This window comes from Hyla sarda, chromosome 7, assembly GCF_029499605.1.
Source record: "Hyla sarda isolate aHylSar1 chromosome 7, aHylSar1.hap1, whole genome shotgun sequence".
NCBI lineage: Eukaryota > Metazoa > Chordata > Amphibia > Anura > Hylidae > Hyla > Hyla sarda.
Genome location: NC_079195.1, coordinates 190,478,623 through 190,492,520, shown reverse-complemented (window position 1 = coordinate 190,492,520; position 13,898 = coordinate 190,478,623). Strand labels below are relative to the sequence as shown.

The 13,898-nt window shown below is 42.6% G+C and overlaps 1 protein-coding gene and 1 long non-coding RNA gene across 2 annotated transcripts in view; one reads left to right on the top strand and one right to left on the bottom strand.

Annotated features, from left to right (window-relative positions):
- CACNA1E (calcium voltage-gated channel subunit alpha1 E) overlaps window positions 1-13,898 on the top strand; it is an 877,957-nt gene that overhangs the window by 561,147 nt on the left and 302,912 nt on the right. The window lies entirely within an intron of this gene.
- Window positions 4,242-5,757, bottom strand: LOC130282937 (uncharacterized). Its single transcript, XR_008846559.1, has 2 exons — window positions 5,620-5,757; window positions 4,242-4,583 (listed from the first exon to the last, which is right to left on the bottom strand). It is a non-coding gene; the product is annotated as an uncharacterized LOC130282937 (long non-coding RNA).

Sequence of the window (13,898 nt, the reverse complement as noted above, 5' to 3'; positions counted from 1 at the left end):
GGCTCCTCACAGGATGGTTGGGACCTTGTAAGGAATAAGCTTTGAGGCTTGTTTTATGCTGTTCCACTGAATTTAGGGGTTTGATTTAGGTTCAGTATTCACATAGGATTTTAGGAGAGAGTTGGATAAACTCACAGTTAGCAAGATGCCGAAAAGATAGGCTTCAGGCCTAGATTTGTCTTGTAGGTAAGCACGGAGCTGTGTTCTCTCTGTTAGTTCGGAACTCAAGAGAGAGATGATTGGAAGCAGCGTCCTTATATGGCAAGTGGGCAGGCTCAAAGCTTATTGGATCCGTAAACCTGTCAGCCCTATTACAAAGGATTGTGGTACATCAGGTGGCACAACCAAGTGACCTGGAAGGTCCTTAACCTTAGCAACACCTTATACAATATACACATTAAATTAAAGAAGGAGGAGACGACTAGGGGTTATCCCATTAAGAGACTTCTATCAGGACGAAGGAACTCTGACTATGGGACTTATGACACAAGGTACTGGACCATGTCCAGTACCTGGACACCACAATAAGAGAGAGAATTGTAATGGCCGCCCCTTTATATAGTGGGGGTGCTGGACCAAAGTCCATTGGTTAAGCTGGTGTTCTCTGGGTAACATCATGTGACAACATAACATGTAACATTCCACAGGTCCTTTAGATCAGTGTTTCCCAACCCAGTCCTCAAGGCACACCAACATTCCAGTTTTTTTCAGTTACTCCATTGGAATAGAACAGGGAAAAATTTTAATCCTGGACTGTTGTTGTGCCTTGAGGACTGGGTTGGGAAACACTGCTTTAGATGAAATTACTGGAGTCCTCCAAAGGTCCTTTGTACTAACTATTCATATGTATACTGACTATACATACAGTACAACAAATAACACTTTGATAACAGCAGGAAGACACTGCAAAAGAGCCCCCAGGTCACTGAGGGACTCAACCTGGCAGGGCCTAAGTGTAGTGCAGGAACATGTCCTGTACTGGGATATTACAAATGTGAAGGAGAAAATGCAAAATCTTTTTTTTTACACTCGCATGTTCTTGTAGACCCAGTTTTTGAATTTTTACAAGGGGTAAAAGGAGAGAAATCACCCTAAAATTTGCAACCCAATTTATCTCAAGTAAGGAAATACCTCATATGTGGATGTTAAGTGCTCCGTGGGTGCACAAGAGGGCTCAGAAGGGAAGGAGCGACAATGGGATTTTGGAGAGTGAGTTTTTCTGAAATGGTTTTTGGGGGCCATGCTACATTTAGGAAGCCCCTATAATGCCAGAACAGCAAAAACAAAACAAAAACAAAAACACGTGACCCCATTTTGGAAACTACACCCCTCAAGGGACGTAACAAGGGTACAGTGAGCCTTAACACCCCACAGGTGTTTGATGATGTTTTGTTAAAGTTGGATGTGTTTCTCCTATTACCCCTTGTGAAAAGAAAAATTTTTGGGTAACACCAGCATTTTAGTGAAAAAAATACAAAAATGTAATTTTCACGTTCAATTTTAACAAAAATTCTCCCAACACCTTTGGGGTGTTAAGGCTCACTATACCCCTTGTTATGTTTCGTGAGGGGTGTAGTTTCCAAAATGGGGTCACATGTGGGTGTTATTTTTTGCATTTATGTCAGAACCGCTGTAAACATCAGCCACCCCTGTGCAAATCACCAATTTAGGCCTCAAATGTACATAGTGCTCTCACTCCTGAGCCTTGTTGTGCACAAGCAGAGCATTTTACGTCCACATATGGGATATTTCCGTACTCAGGAGAAATTGTGTTACAAATTTTTGGGGTCTTTTTTTCCTTTTACTTCTTGTGAAAATGAAAATTATGGGGCAACACCAGCATGTTAGTGTAAATTTTTTTTTTTAAGTGTTAGTGTAAAAAAAAATTTTTTTTTACAATAACATGCTGGAGTAGACCTCAACTTTACCTTTTCATATGGGGTAAAGGGAGAAAAAGCTCCCCAAAATGTGTGAGGCAATTTCTCCCGAGTACTGTTGCCTTGAAATACGACAGGGCTCCGAAGTGAGAGAGCGCCATGCACCTTTGAGGCCTAAATTAGGGATTGCATAGGAACAGACCCGGATGCAAGAAAAACACTTGCCTCCGATACCAAAATTACTCTACGGTAGTGTTTCCCAAACAGGGTTCCTCCAGCTTTTGCAAAACTCCCAGCATGCCCGGACAGTCAATGGCTGTCTGGTAACACTGGGAGTTGTTGTTTTGCAACAGCTGGAGGCTCTGTTTTGGAAACAGTGGTGTACCAGACAGTTCTCATTTTCCCATTTTTATTGTGGGGGGGGGGGGGGGTAAATGTGCAGGGGTATGTCTACATGTTGTGTTTTACTTTTTATTTTGTGTAGTGTAGTGTAGTGTTTTTAGGGCACATTAACATGGGCGGGTTCACAGCAAGTTTCCCGCTGGGAGTTTGAGCTGCAGCGGAAAATTTGCTGCGTCTCAAACTTGCAGTGAGAAACTCATGGTAAACCTCTGCCTCTGTGAATGTAACCTCCAGCTGTTGCAAAACTACAACTTCCAGCATGCCCTTTGGCTGTCATGCATGCTGGGGGTTGTAGTTATGCAACAGCTGGAGGCACCCTGGTTGCAAAACACTGAGAGTTTATTACTTAACTCAAAGTTTTGCAACCAGTGTGCCTCCAACTGTTGCAAAAGTTCAACTCCCAGCATGTACGGACAATCAAAAGGTTTGCTGGGAGTTGTAGTTTGCAACAGGTGGAGGCACACTGGTTGCAAAACACTGAGTTAGGTAGCAAACCTGGTCTGTCAGTGCATGCTGGGAGTTATAGTTTTGAAACAGCAAGAGGAACACCGGTTGGGAAACACTGAGTTAGAAAACAGACAATGTTTCCCAACCAGTGTGCCTCCAGTTGTTGCAAAACTACAGCTCCCAGCATGCCCAGACAGCGGAAGGGCATGTTGGAAGTTGTAGTAATACAACAACTGGAGGAGGACAGTTTGGAGACCACTGTGTCATACCGCCCCATACGTGGAAAAATTAAAAAGTTATAGGGGTCAGAAGATTTTAAATGTATACATTTTCGTGTATGTAGTTGTGATTTTTTTCAGAAGTACGACAAAATCAAACCTATATAAGTAGGGTATCATTTTAATCGTATGGACCTACAGAATAGAGAGAAGGTGTCATTTTTACCGAAAAATGTACTGCGTAGAAATGGAAGTCCCCAAAATTTGCTAAATGTTTTTTTTTTTCTTCAATTTTGTTGCACAATTATTTTTTTTTCCATTTTGCCGTAGATTTTTGGGTAAAATGACTGATGTCATTACAAGGTAGACTTGGTGGTGCAAAAAATAAGCCATCATATGGATTTTTAGGTGCAAAATTGAAAGAATTATGATTTTTTAAATGTAAGATGGAAAAAACGAAACTGGAAACACAGAAAAACTCTGATTCCTTAAAGGGGTACTCCGCCCCTAGACATCTTATCCCCTATCCAAAGGATAGGGGATAAGATGTCAGATCGCCGCGGTCCCGCTGCTGGGGAGCCCCGGGATCCCCTCTGCGGCACCGCGCTATCATTACAGCACAGAGCGAGTTCGCTCTGCACGTAATGACAGGCAATACATTTCAATACAAGTCTATGGGAGGGGGCGTGGCGGTCGTCACGGCCCCTGCCATAGACTTGCATTAAGGGGACGGGCCGTGATGTCACAAGGGGCAGAGCCATGACGTCACGCTGCTCCGTCCCCTGTATCGCCCGTCATTACGTGCAGAGCGAACTCACTCTGTGCTGTAATGATAGCGCGGTGCCGCAGCGGCGATCCCGGGGCTCCACAGCAGCGGGACCGCGGTGATCTGACATCTTATCCCCTATCCTTTGGACAGGAGATAAGATGTCTAGGGGCGGAGTACCCCTTTAAGGGGTTAAACTATTGTACACATCATTCCCACTTATTTCTTAAATATCCATTTTATTAACTCAATCCTGTTTTTCTTTTTCTGGAGTGTTTTTTATGCATGTTGTTTGTTTTCCTAAGCATTTTTTAAGCTCATTTGCATTTCTATATGTTTTCTAAGTACATGTCAAAATGTGCATTTTCACATTAAATTCAATAGAACAAATAATGGCTGTACAATAGGTATATTTGTGTAATTATGTGGCCATTTTACGCCTTAAAGTACACCTCAAAAAATGTGTTTGTGAACATCATCTTGGTACATATAGTATGATATATTATATATTATATTAAATTAGTACATATATTATTTTGTTGAACAGTTGGTTATTTAATAGGTAATTTTTTTTTTTTTTTTTTTTTTTTTGTCATCTCTACCAATGTATGGCGAATAGCTTTACATGTAGAATAAGGTACAGAATATCTGGTATTTTGTACTTATTAGTACTTTTCTCTTCTTTTGCTCACGTCTGTTTTACATTTATTAAAGCTTTTCCTCTTTTCTAAGCGCTGTGTGCACGTCTGCCTACATTTCTACATCTGTCAAGGGATATTGTCCTTGCTTCTGGGGAGTAATGAAGTTATGTTTTTCTGTGCTGCTGAGTGACATGGAATTGGAAATAGTCTTCTCTTCTCTGTATCCTGACAGCTATGGAACAATATAGAAGACAGAAAAATCACAGGACAATGTAGAACTTATTTTAGTGTTTTCTAAATAGGTTTTTAGTTGTTAGGTCCACACACTGCCATCATGTAGTAGTTAGGGCCCCCACACTGTAGGTAGGTCCCCCCTCTCTGGCCCCATATGGTTTTTAGGTCCCCACACTGCCATCATATAGTAGTTAGGGCCACAGACCCTTCACAAAGGCAGAAGGCACTTTACCAGTATCCATGATGTGACATCACGAGGGGCGTGGCCATGACATCACGTCCCCGTACCCAGCATTCTAAATATAGGGATAAGATGTCTAGGGGCAGAGTACCCTTTTAAAGGGGTATTCCGGGCAAAAACATTTTATCCCCTATCCAAAGGATAGGGGATAAGATGTCTGATTGCGGGGGGCCCGCTGCTGAGACCCCCACGATCTCCCTGCAGCACTCGCTTTCTATGCGGGTGCTAAATCTACAGTTTTGGAAACCTCAGAGTTTCAGGGACGTCACACCACTCCCCCTCCATTCATGTCTATGGGAGGGGGCGTGACGGCCATCATGCCCCCTCCCATAGACATGAATAGAGGGGGCGTGGCGTGACGTCATGTCCCCAGTCCCGGAAACCCAGAGGTTTCCGAAACGGGAGATTCAGCACCAGCATAGAATGTGGGTGCTGCAGGGAGATCGCGGGGGTCTCAGCAGCGGGGCCCCTCGCAATCAGACATCTTATCCCCTATCCTTTGGATAAGGGATAAAATGTTTTTGCCCGGAATACCCCTTTAACGATATAGAGAAATGATGGAGCACTGATATAATGTCCAGATGATATTTATTTATTACTGTAGACAGAACATGTTTAATGTCATATGAACATTTAAATCCGTAACTTTCCTATATACTCTAATCCTTGGGGACATACTGTGTATTCACATAAAGACCCACCAGAGCCAGCTGCAGGGACAACCCAGCTTTCCTAGGCTTCTGATTTACACAGGCAGAGGAGACAGAGCAGCTGAGCGAGGGAATAGCCATACCTGCCTGTTACAAAGTGCTCTGCAATGTTCACAGAGGGAACAGCTGATCTTCTACTGTGTCCTCCACAAGTCTCTGGGGGAGATTTATGAAGACCTGTCCAGAGGAAAAGTTGCCCAGTTGCCCATAGCAACCAAACAGATCGCTTCTTTGATTTTTAACAACCCCTCTGCAAAATGAAAGAAGCGATCTGATTGGTTGCTATGGGCAACTCAGCAACTTTTCCTCTGGACAGGATTTGATAAATCTCCCCCTCTGTCTGCAGTCACTGGAGGAAAGAGGGGAGAGTCAGCTGAGTCTCCTTATGTGTGCTGGAGTCGGCTTCATCAATCACTCTAAATCCATAGCTTGTCCACAGGAGAGAGATAGAAGGTGGCAGAAAGTACTTTCAACTTTGTGTGCTTCACTTCAAGGGGTACTCCACTGGAAAACATTTTTTTTTAATCAACTGGCGCCAGAAAGTTAAACAGATTTGTTAATTACTTCTATTAAAAAATCTTAATCCTTCCAGTACTTATCAGCCGCTGTATGAATCACGGGAAGTTATTTTCTTTTTGAATTTTTATTCTGACCACAGTGCTCTCTGCTGACACCTAGGTCCATATCAGGTACTGTCCAGAGCAGGAGAGGTTTGCTATGGGGATTTGCTTCTACTCTGGACAGTTCCTAAAATGGACAGAGGTGTCAGCAGAGAGCACTGTGGTCAGACAGAAAGGAAATTCAAAAAGAAAAGAACTTCCTGTGGAGCATATGGCAGCTCATAAGTACTGGAAGGATTACGATTTTTAAATAGAAGTCATTTACAAATCTGTTTAACTTTCTGGCACCAGTTGATTTAGAAAAAATTTTTTTTTTTTGGGTGGAGTACCCCTTTCAAGGCACACACACAATGAAAAGCTGAAGTGTGACCAGGCCCGAGGCAGCTATCCCTTTTGCCCTGTGTCATGCAGAATAAACACAATTAAAACAGATGGAGAAAATGTCTCTCTTTTTACTTAGTTCAAGTCACACTCCAGTAATAAGAATCCTGCATCTTAAAGGTAGGTGACCAAAGTCTCAAAGGGATCACCCTGAGACTAGACCTGGATGTGGAATGGGGGCCCATGTCTTCCTTTTGTTGAGTCCCATGTGCTCACAGTTTTTTAACGTTACTTTACTAAAGGGGGTCAGTTTACACTGGTTGGCTTGCAGTTAGTTTTCTGAGATTTGTAGTTCTCCTGATGCCCTGCAATGCCCGAAGCTGCAGGGTGCAGGCAACTTTGTTTGTAGTCCACTCAGCTACTCTGATGACTAGGCCTGACCTGAAGCCCATTATGGATAGGAGTGAGGCACTGGCACACTCTTTTAGCTACAACTGCCATATAGAAGATTGTAGTCCTCTCTTCTACTGCCACTCCTGACTGAAATATATTGCACTCTTGACAAGAAATCACCTTAGTTTTGGATTGGTTAATATGGGTAACTTTATTTGCACAGTGTCCTCTCATCCTCTTCTACTCTCTACACACCGTCCAACTAACTCCTCCTGCAGGGATGGACTGACAACTCATGGGGCCCCTGTGAAATAGAGGATCATAGGGCCACTCCATGCGCCAACTCATGTGTGGTGCCACGGGAGTGTTCGGAGAAATACCTGATCACTTCGTGACGCTTGGGCACCATTATCCTATACATGGTCCGAGGTTGGAGATAGTTTCTCCTGGGCCAGACACGGGGGAGTAAATGAACACACCGATGTCAGGTTACGAATAACTGTGTTTACTGAGCTTGGTGTAGATGGTATTACACGGACAGTTGGTTTTGGGTGAGAGAGTGAAGTGTAACCCCTTGAGAGCCCTGTTGCTTTGCTGGGACTTGTGGTGCTTTCACCAAATTGATTAATACTGACTTGTAAGATGGGTATATGAATCCTGGTAGGTAGGGTTCTGTCAAGGTAATGAAGCCTTCTCTGCCGCGCATGAACTTCCACTGGAAGAGTGATCCTTGCAGAATGACCAGATAAAATAGATTTGAGCTAGGCCTTCCCTTGAGGCTTCCACACACAGCACACCTAAACCACACTGTAGCTCAGCATGAGCTCTTACAGGAACTGGGGCAACTCCTCCCCCACTACACTACATAGGGGAAACTTTAGGGGTTCCCATTGGCAGGCAGGGTCACATGAGGTTCACTGTACAGTAACACAGGAATAACATATATACAGTGGTCCCTCAACATACAATGGTAATCCGTTCCAAACGGACCATCGTTTGTTGAAACCATCATATGTTGAGGGATCCGTGCAATGTAAAGTATAGGAGGTCCGGGCATGCTGGGAGTTGTAGTTTTGCCACATCTGGAGGTCCGCAGGTTGAAGACCACTGGTAGAGGAAGTTGTACTCACTTGTCCTCACCGCTCCGGACCGTCACCGCTCGTCATCCGGGATGTCGCCTTCCATCGCTGTCGCCGCGTCCCCAATGCTCCGTCACCGCCATCACATCGCTACGCACGCTGCTCCTATTGGATGACGAGACGGCATGCGCAGCGACGTGATGACAACGATGGAGAGCGCTGACGATGCAGAGAATCCGGAAGAGGATGCACCGGAGCCTCGTCAGCGGACCACATGGGGCACCTTAAACGGCTATCCGATGGCAGCTGAAGCAGTCAGCGCTGCCGGATAGCCGTTTTATGTGATGGCCCCGACATACAAAAGCATCGTATGTTGATGCTGCCTTCAACATGCGATGCCCATCGTGTCTTGAAATGATCGTATGTCAGGGCCATTGTAGGTCGGGGGGTCACTGTACAAATAATACTTTGCAATAAAGTGCGAACACAATTGATATAACAATAAGTCTCTGGTGGGCACAACCCCTTGTGATGCAACGCTGCTCGAAGCAGTCTAAAGCCAAAGGGCAGCCATTGGTGCTGGGACACCACACATGTATAAGCCACACCTTTATAAATGCCCCACCTAACTACAATAAAACAAATATTTTAATACATGAAGAAAATATGGAAAATATTTGTAAAATGAAGAAACAACATAATTTTGCATCTTTATTTATTTATTTTTTTTTTTTTTTTGGGGGGGGGCTTATCTATGCAGTGTATTTTACGGTTCAAATGGCAAGTTATCTTTATTACAGCAATACCCAATTTATATAGGTTTTGATTTATTAAAATTAACTTTTTGTCAGAAAATGTATTTGCTATAACCCTTTTATTTTTCCGTATACAGGGCTGTGTGTGGGTAATTTTTTACGCCATGATCTGTATTTTTTTATTGGTACCATTTTACCGCTTTTATTACTTTTTTTTTTTTTTTTTTGATATATGAACTGACTTAAAATCGGTAATCCTGGGCTTTGGTATTTTTTTTTACATTTACCCTGTTCACTGTGACCCCCTGACATCTCCACTGAGTGCTCAAATACATCGTGCTCAAATACAGGATGTAACTCAGGATCAGTACAGGATAAGTAAATTAATGTATGTACACAGTGACTCCACCAGCAGAATAGCGATTACAGCTCTGGCGTTTACCAGATCTTGCTCCTAATCCTGAGTAGTGTTGAGCGGCATAGGCCATATTCGAATTTGCGAATATTCGCGAATATATGGACGAATATTCGTCATATATTCGCTAAATTCGCATATTCGTAATATTCCCGTTTTATTTCCGCGTATGCGAAAATTAGTATCCACGAAAATTCGCGTATGCGAAAAAATAACATATGCGAAAATTAGCATATACAACAAATTAGCATAATCGAAAATTTGCATATGCTAATTTGCATATATCGCAGGCCAGTCTCACACAGTAGTATTAGAGCCTTCTTTAGACCACACAAGCTGGAAGCAGAGAGGGATGATCACTGTGATGCGCACTGTGAAAAAAAAGCGAATATTCGTAATTTTGAATATATATAGTGCTATATTCGCGAATATTCGTGAATTCGCGAATATGCAATATTCGTATTGCGAATATTCGCGAGCAACACTAATCCTGAGTGACATCCTATAATTAATCTAGGATGTAACTCAGGAATAACATTAGGAGTATACTCCAGAACTGCACTCATTGTTCTGATTGTGGGGTCACTGTGTACAATTACATTACCTACCCTGTACATGGGTATATACTGTATACAGGGACAGAATTATTACCCTCCTACTGAGCCTCCCCCCCCCCCCCTCCACATCATTATGTCACATGATCTTCCTCAAACATCCTTCAGTCACACTCTCTTCTATACTGTTGAGCTCTTACCCAGCATGTACTGGTCACATGATTGTGGCAACATCACTGGTCCTTTACCACCAACATCTAGCAGATACAGAGCAGGTTCTGCTCCTCAGCAACTGCCCAACCACCAGGACTTGCAGGATGCCAACTAGGTGGGGAATTTAGCTGAAAATCTTTTTTTTTTTTTAATTTAGATTAAAAAAAGGAAATAACAGCTGCGTCACCTACAAACTGCTCCCCCCCATCAGGCCAGACCCTTGGGCAGTGCCCAAGTTCCCGACCTGTCAGTCTGCCCCGGTCCTGCTCTATGTACTGTTCCATAAAGGGAATGCTGCAAAGTGACCAGGTGACCCTCAGGCCCCAATAAGAGCCCCAACATTGACCTTTACATAGTGTAGGTGGGGAGGAGCTGGTCAGTTCTATTGTCAGAGAAGAGTGTGTGAGAGGAGTCTAGGAGTTGAAGATCTGAGAAACAGAGTGAGGAGACCTGAATAAAAGTATGCAGCCACGCCAATCTCAGGAAGACCCCAGCACGCAGGTGAAAGTCAAAGCCTAAAGCATATAAATGTTTAATAAGTACATATACATAAATTGATCCAGCTACAATAGCTTCCGCAGGGCCGTTGCGGTTCACTGTAGATAGGTATAAAACAAATAAATATTAAAATGTTATCAAAATATCGGCTTGTCACACACTTCATGTATGGATAAAACACACTATAATAGCAAGTTCATGCCGTTTGAGGGACCAACAGAATTCCACGTGGAACTCCAGATATATCATACAGTTACAGCACATAGAGAAATAAATGGCATAAGCTCCACACACTGGAGTGAACTACCACTGGCTGGAGTGAGAAGGACAAACCACCACAAGCAGGAGCTGAACCGGACAACGCGGTGGGACATATTGCTGCCAACCAGTTAAATGCGGACTATTTTTCATTTACAGGTGGAATATATCATTATAAAGTAGCTACATTTTATATTTGAGCGATCATTACTCATCTTTTGATAAGCAATTACTCCATTCCATCTTTACAGGTGGAATGAACTCGTTATTATATTGTGTTTTATCCATACATGAAGTGTGGGACAAGCCGATATTTTAATTTAATGTTTATATTTATTTGTTTTATACCTTTATACAGTGAACCGCAAGGGCCCTGCGTAAGTTATTGTAATAGGATCAATGTATGTATATGAACTCATTAAACATTTATATGGTTTAGCTGGCTCCAGATATTAATTTAACCATATACCCATAATTTACTCAGCCTAGGCTGAGTGGGACACTGAGGATTGCTCTGCTGGATTTTTCTTTAATACATTATTTTTTTTCCTTTGAGTGAGGAAGTTGCAGTTAACCTCGTGTCTTATACTGTGCGCTCAACTATCTTAATTTTTTTCAGAAAGTTAAAGCTTGGCAGTGAGCACAGTGTCCTTGTGGAGAAAAATAGTCTTCAGTCAGTCAATCAGCACAAAGTCTCTAAATCCAGCGTTGGGCTGTCATAATCACTAATCTGTAGTTTCACCTATTACAAGTCTCAGCAAGGTGACAGGCTCCCCAGGTTCCACCCTGCACCGCCCTCTGCACTAAAGTTGGTATTATCACGGATTTGCTAATTCCTGCAACAGTTGAGATAGTTATCGGTAACCTTGCATCACTGTCATCCTTGTCCCCGTGCTTGGCCTACAAGAAGCTATCTCATTCTCAGATCGTGTAGGTTAACGGTACCCTGGCGTCACATATTTATAAGTGAAAATATATAGGGCCCAAGCTGAGCTTTTGCACCATGAACCTGTAGCTATACCACCTGCAAGGGGACAAAAGTGTTTATGGTATCTTTACCAGTTCGTTAATGCACTACAAGCAAGATTTCAGACATACTGGACTGGAATATCTGTCCCATAGTTTCCTGGTTTCCATTTTACTAGTGTTTAAGCTAGGACAGGAGGGTGAGTACTGTGTAACCACATGAGATGCCAGGAAGTCCTTACAGAGTACTATATGTACGGATCCAACCACCAAGGAACATTCTGGTTGGCTGAGGGTAAAAGCAAGTGACTAAGAAGAGTAAAGCTGCTCCTGTATCTCTTCTTTTTTAGTTGACTTCAAGTATGTAAGTTAACCTAACATTACTTTAGGTCTGCATCTGCTTCCTTACATTCAGGTCACAGTCCCGCACATCTATCCGCGACACATTTCGCAAGACACTATATCACATGTTCCCTTATCACTTAATTATAAAATGGATCTGTTCAGCTTCTAATTAGCATGAGAAATGTCAACCCCAACACCACCTGGTGAGTCAGTGGAGAAAGTGCAATGTTTCACGAGAAGACTGGATTAGCATTTGGATGGTGAGGCCTTTGATATTTTATCTATTCAATCTATCTATTATGTTTTCAAAGTTTATTCTCTTTCATCGGCTAAACAAATATCATTCTTCATTCAAGCGTAACTAGAAATGCCAGAACGTTCTTCTCTGGTGGGAGGAGGGATTGTGTTTATATGTTCAAAGATATAGGGGACATACATACAATATTTTATTATTTTAGAGGATACACTAGGTTGTGGTGCAGATTGAATAATATGGTTTATTTATTATTTACTTCATAAACCATGATGAGTTAAAAAATTATGGACTATAAAGGGGGTTCCACGTGCAACATTCTGTTGCTGCTTTTGTGTCAGTTCTCTTTTAACCTCTTAAGGACGCAGGGCATGCCTGTACGCCCTGCGCCCAGTTCCGGTATATAACATGGGGTCACGCCGTGACCCCGTGTCATACTGGGTCAGTCCCAGTGGCTAATGACAGCCGGGCCCCTGGGCTAATAGCGTGTGGCACCGATCGTTGTGCCACACGCCATTAACCCTTTAGATGCAGCGTTCAAAGTTGATCGCCGCGTCTAAAATGAAAGTAAAAGCTTCCCGGTAGCTCAGTCGGGCTGATCGGGTCCATCACGGTGAAATTGTGAGGTCCCGATCAGGTAGAACGTGAGCCGAGGTCCCCTTACCTGCCTCCGTCGCGTCCGATCGGCGATTGAAATCCAGGCTTGAGCAATCGACCGTTGATAACACTGATCTTTGCCATGTCAATGCCCGGCAATGATCTGTGTATGAGATCGGTATGTGCAGTGTAATAGCCACTAGGGGGTTAAAGATCATTTAACCCCTTCCCTAATAAAAGTAAGAATCACCCCCTTTTCCCATTAAAAAAAATGCAAATAAAAATAAACCAATGTGGTATCGCCGCATGTGGAAATGTCCGAACTATAAAAATATATCATTAATTAAACTGTATAAAAATATATCATTAAAGTAAATGGTGTACGCGCAAAAAAATTCCAAAGTCCAAAATAGCATATTTTTGGTCACTTTTTATATCATGAAGAAATTAATAAAAAGTGATCTGAAAAATAAAAAAGTTATATGGGTCAGAAAATGACAATTTTAAATGTATAAATATTCCTGCACGTAGTTATGTTTTTTTTTTTTTTTTTTTTAGGAGTAATACAAAATAAAACCTATATAAGTAGGGTATCATTTTTACCAAATGGACCTACAGAATAAAGATAAGATGTAATTTTTACCAAAAATGCACTGCATAGAAAATGAAGCCCCCAAAAGTTACAAAATGGCATTATTTCTTAAATTTTGTCGCACAATAAATTTTTTTCCACTTCGCCGCCACGCCCCCTCCCATAGACATTAATGGAGGGGGTGTGGCGTGACGTCACATCCCCAGTCCTGGAAACCCGGAGGTTTCTGAAACTGGAGATTCAGCACCCACATAGAATGCGGGTGCTGCAGGGAGATCGCGGGGGGGTCTCAGCCAGAGCCAAAGCCAGAAGTGGATTAAGAAGGAATGAGAAGCATTATATAATAACTGATACTATTTCTTACTTCTGAATCCACTGGTTTCGGCTCAAAAAACTGTGTATGTATAAAAAACCTGCCACAAAATGCTTTTTGCGAAACCTCTTAGGTCAAAGCCAAAAGTGGATCCTTCAGGAAGGAGAAGGATAAGTTTGCCATTTATATG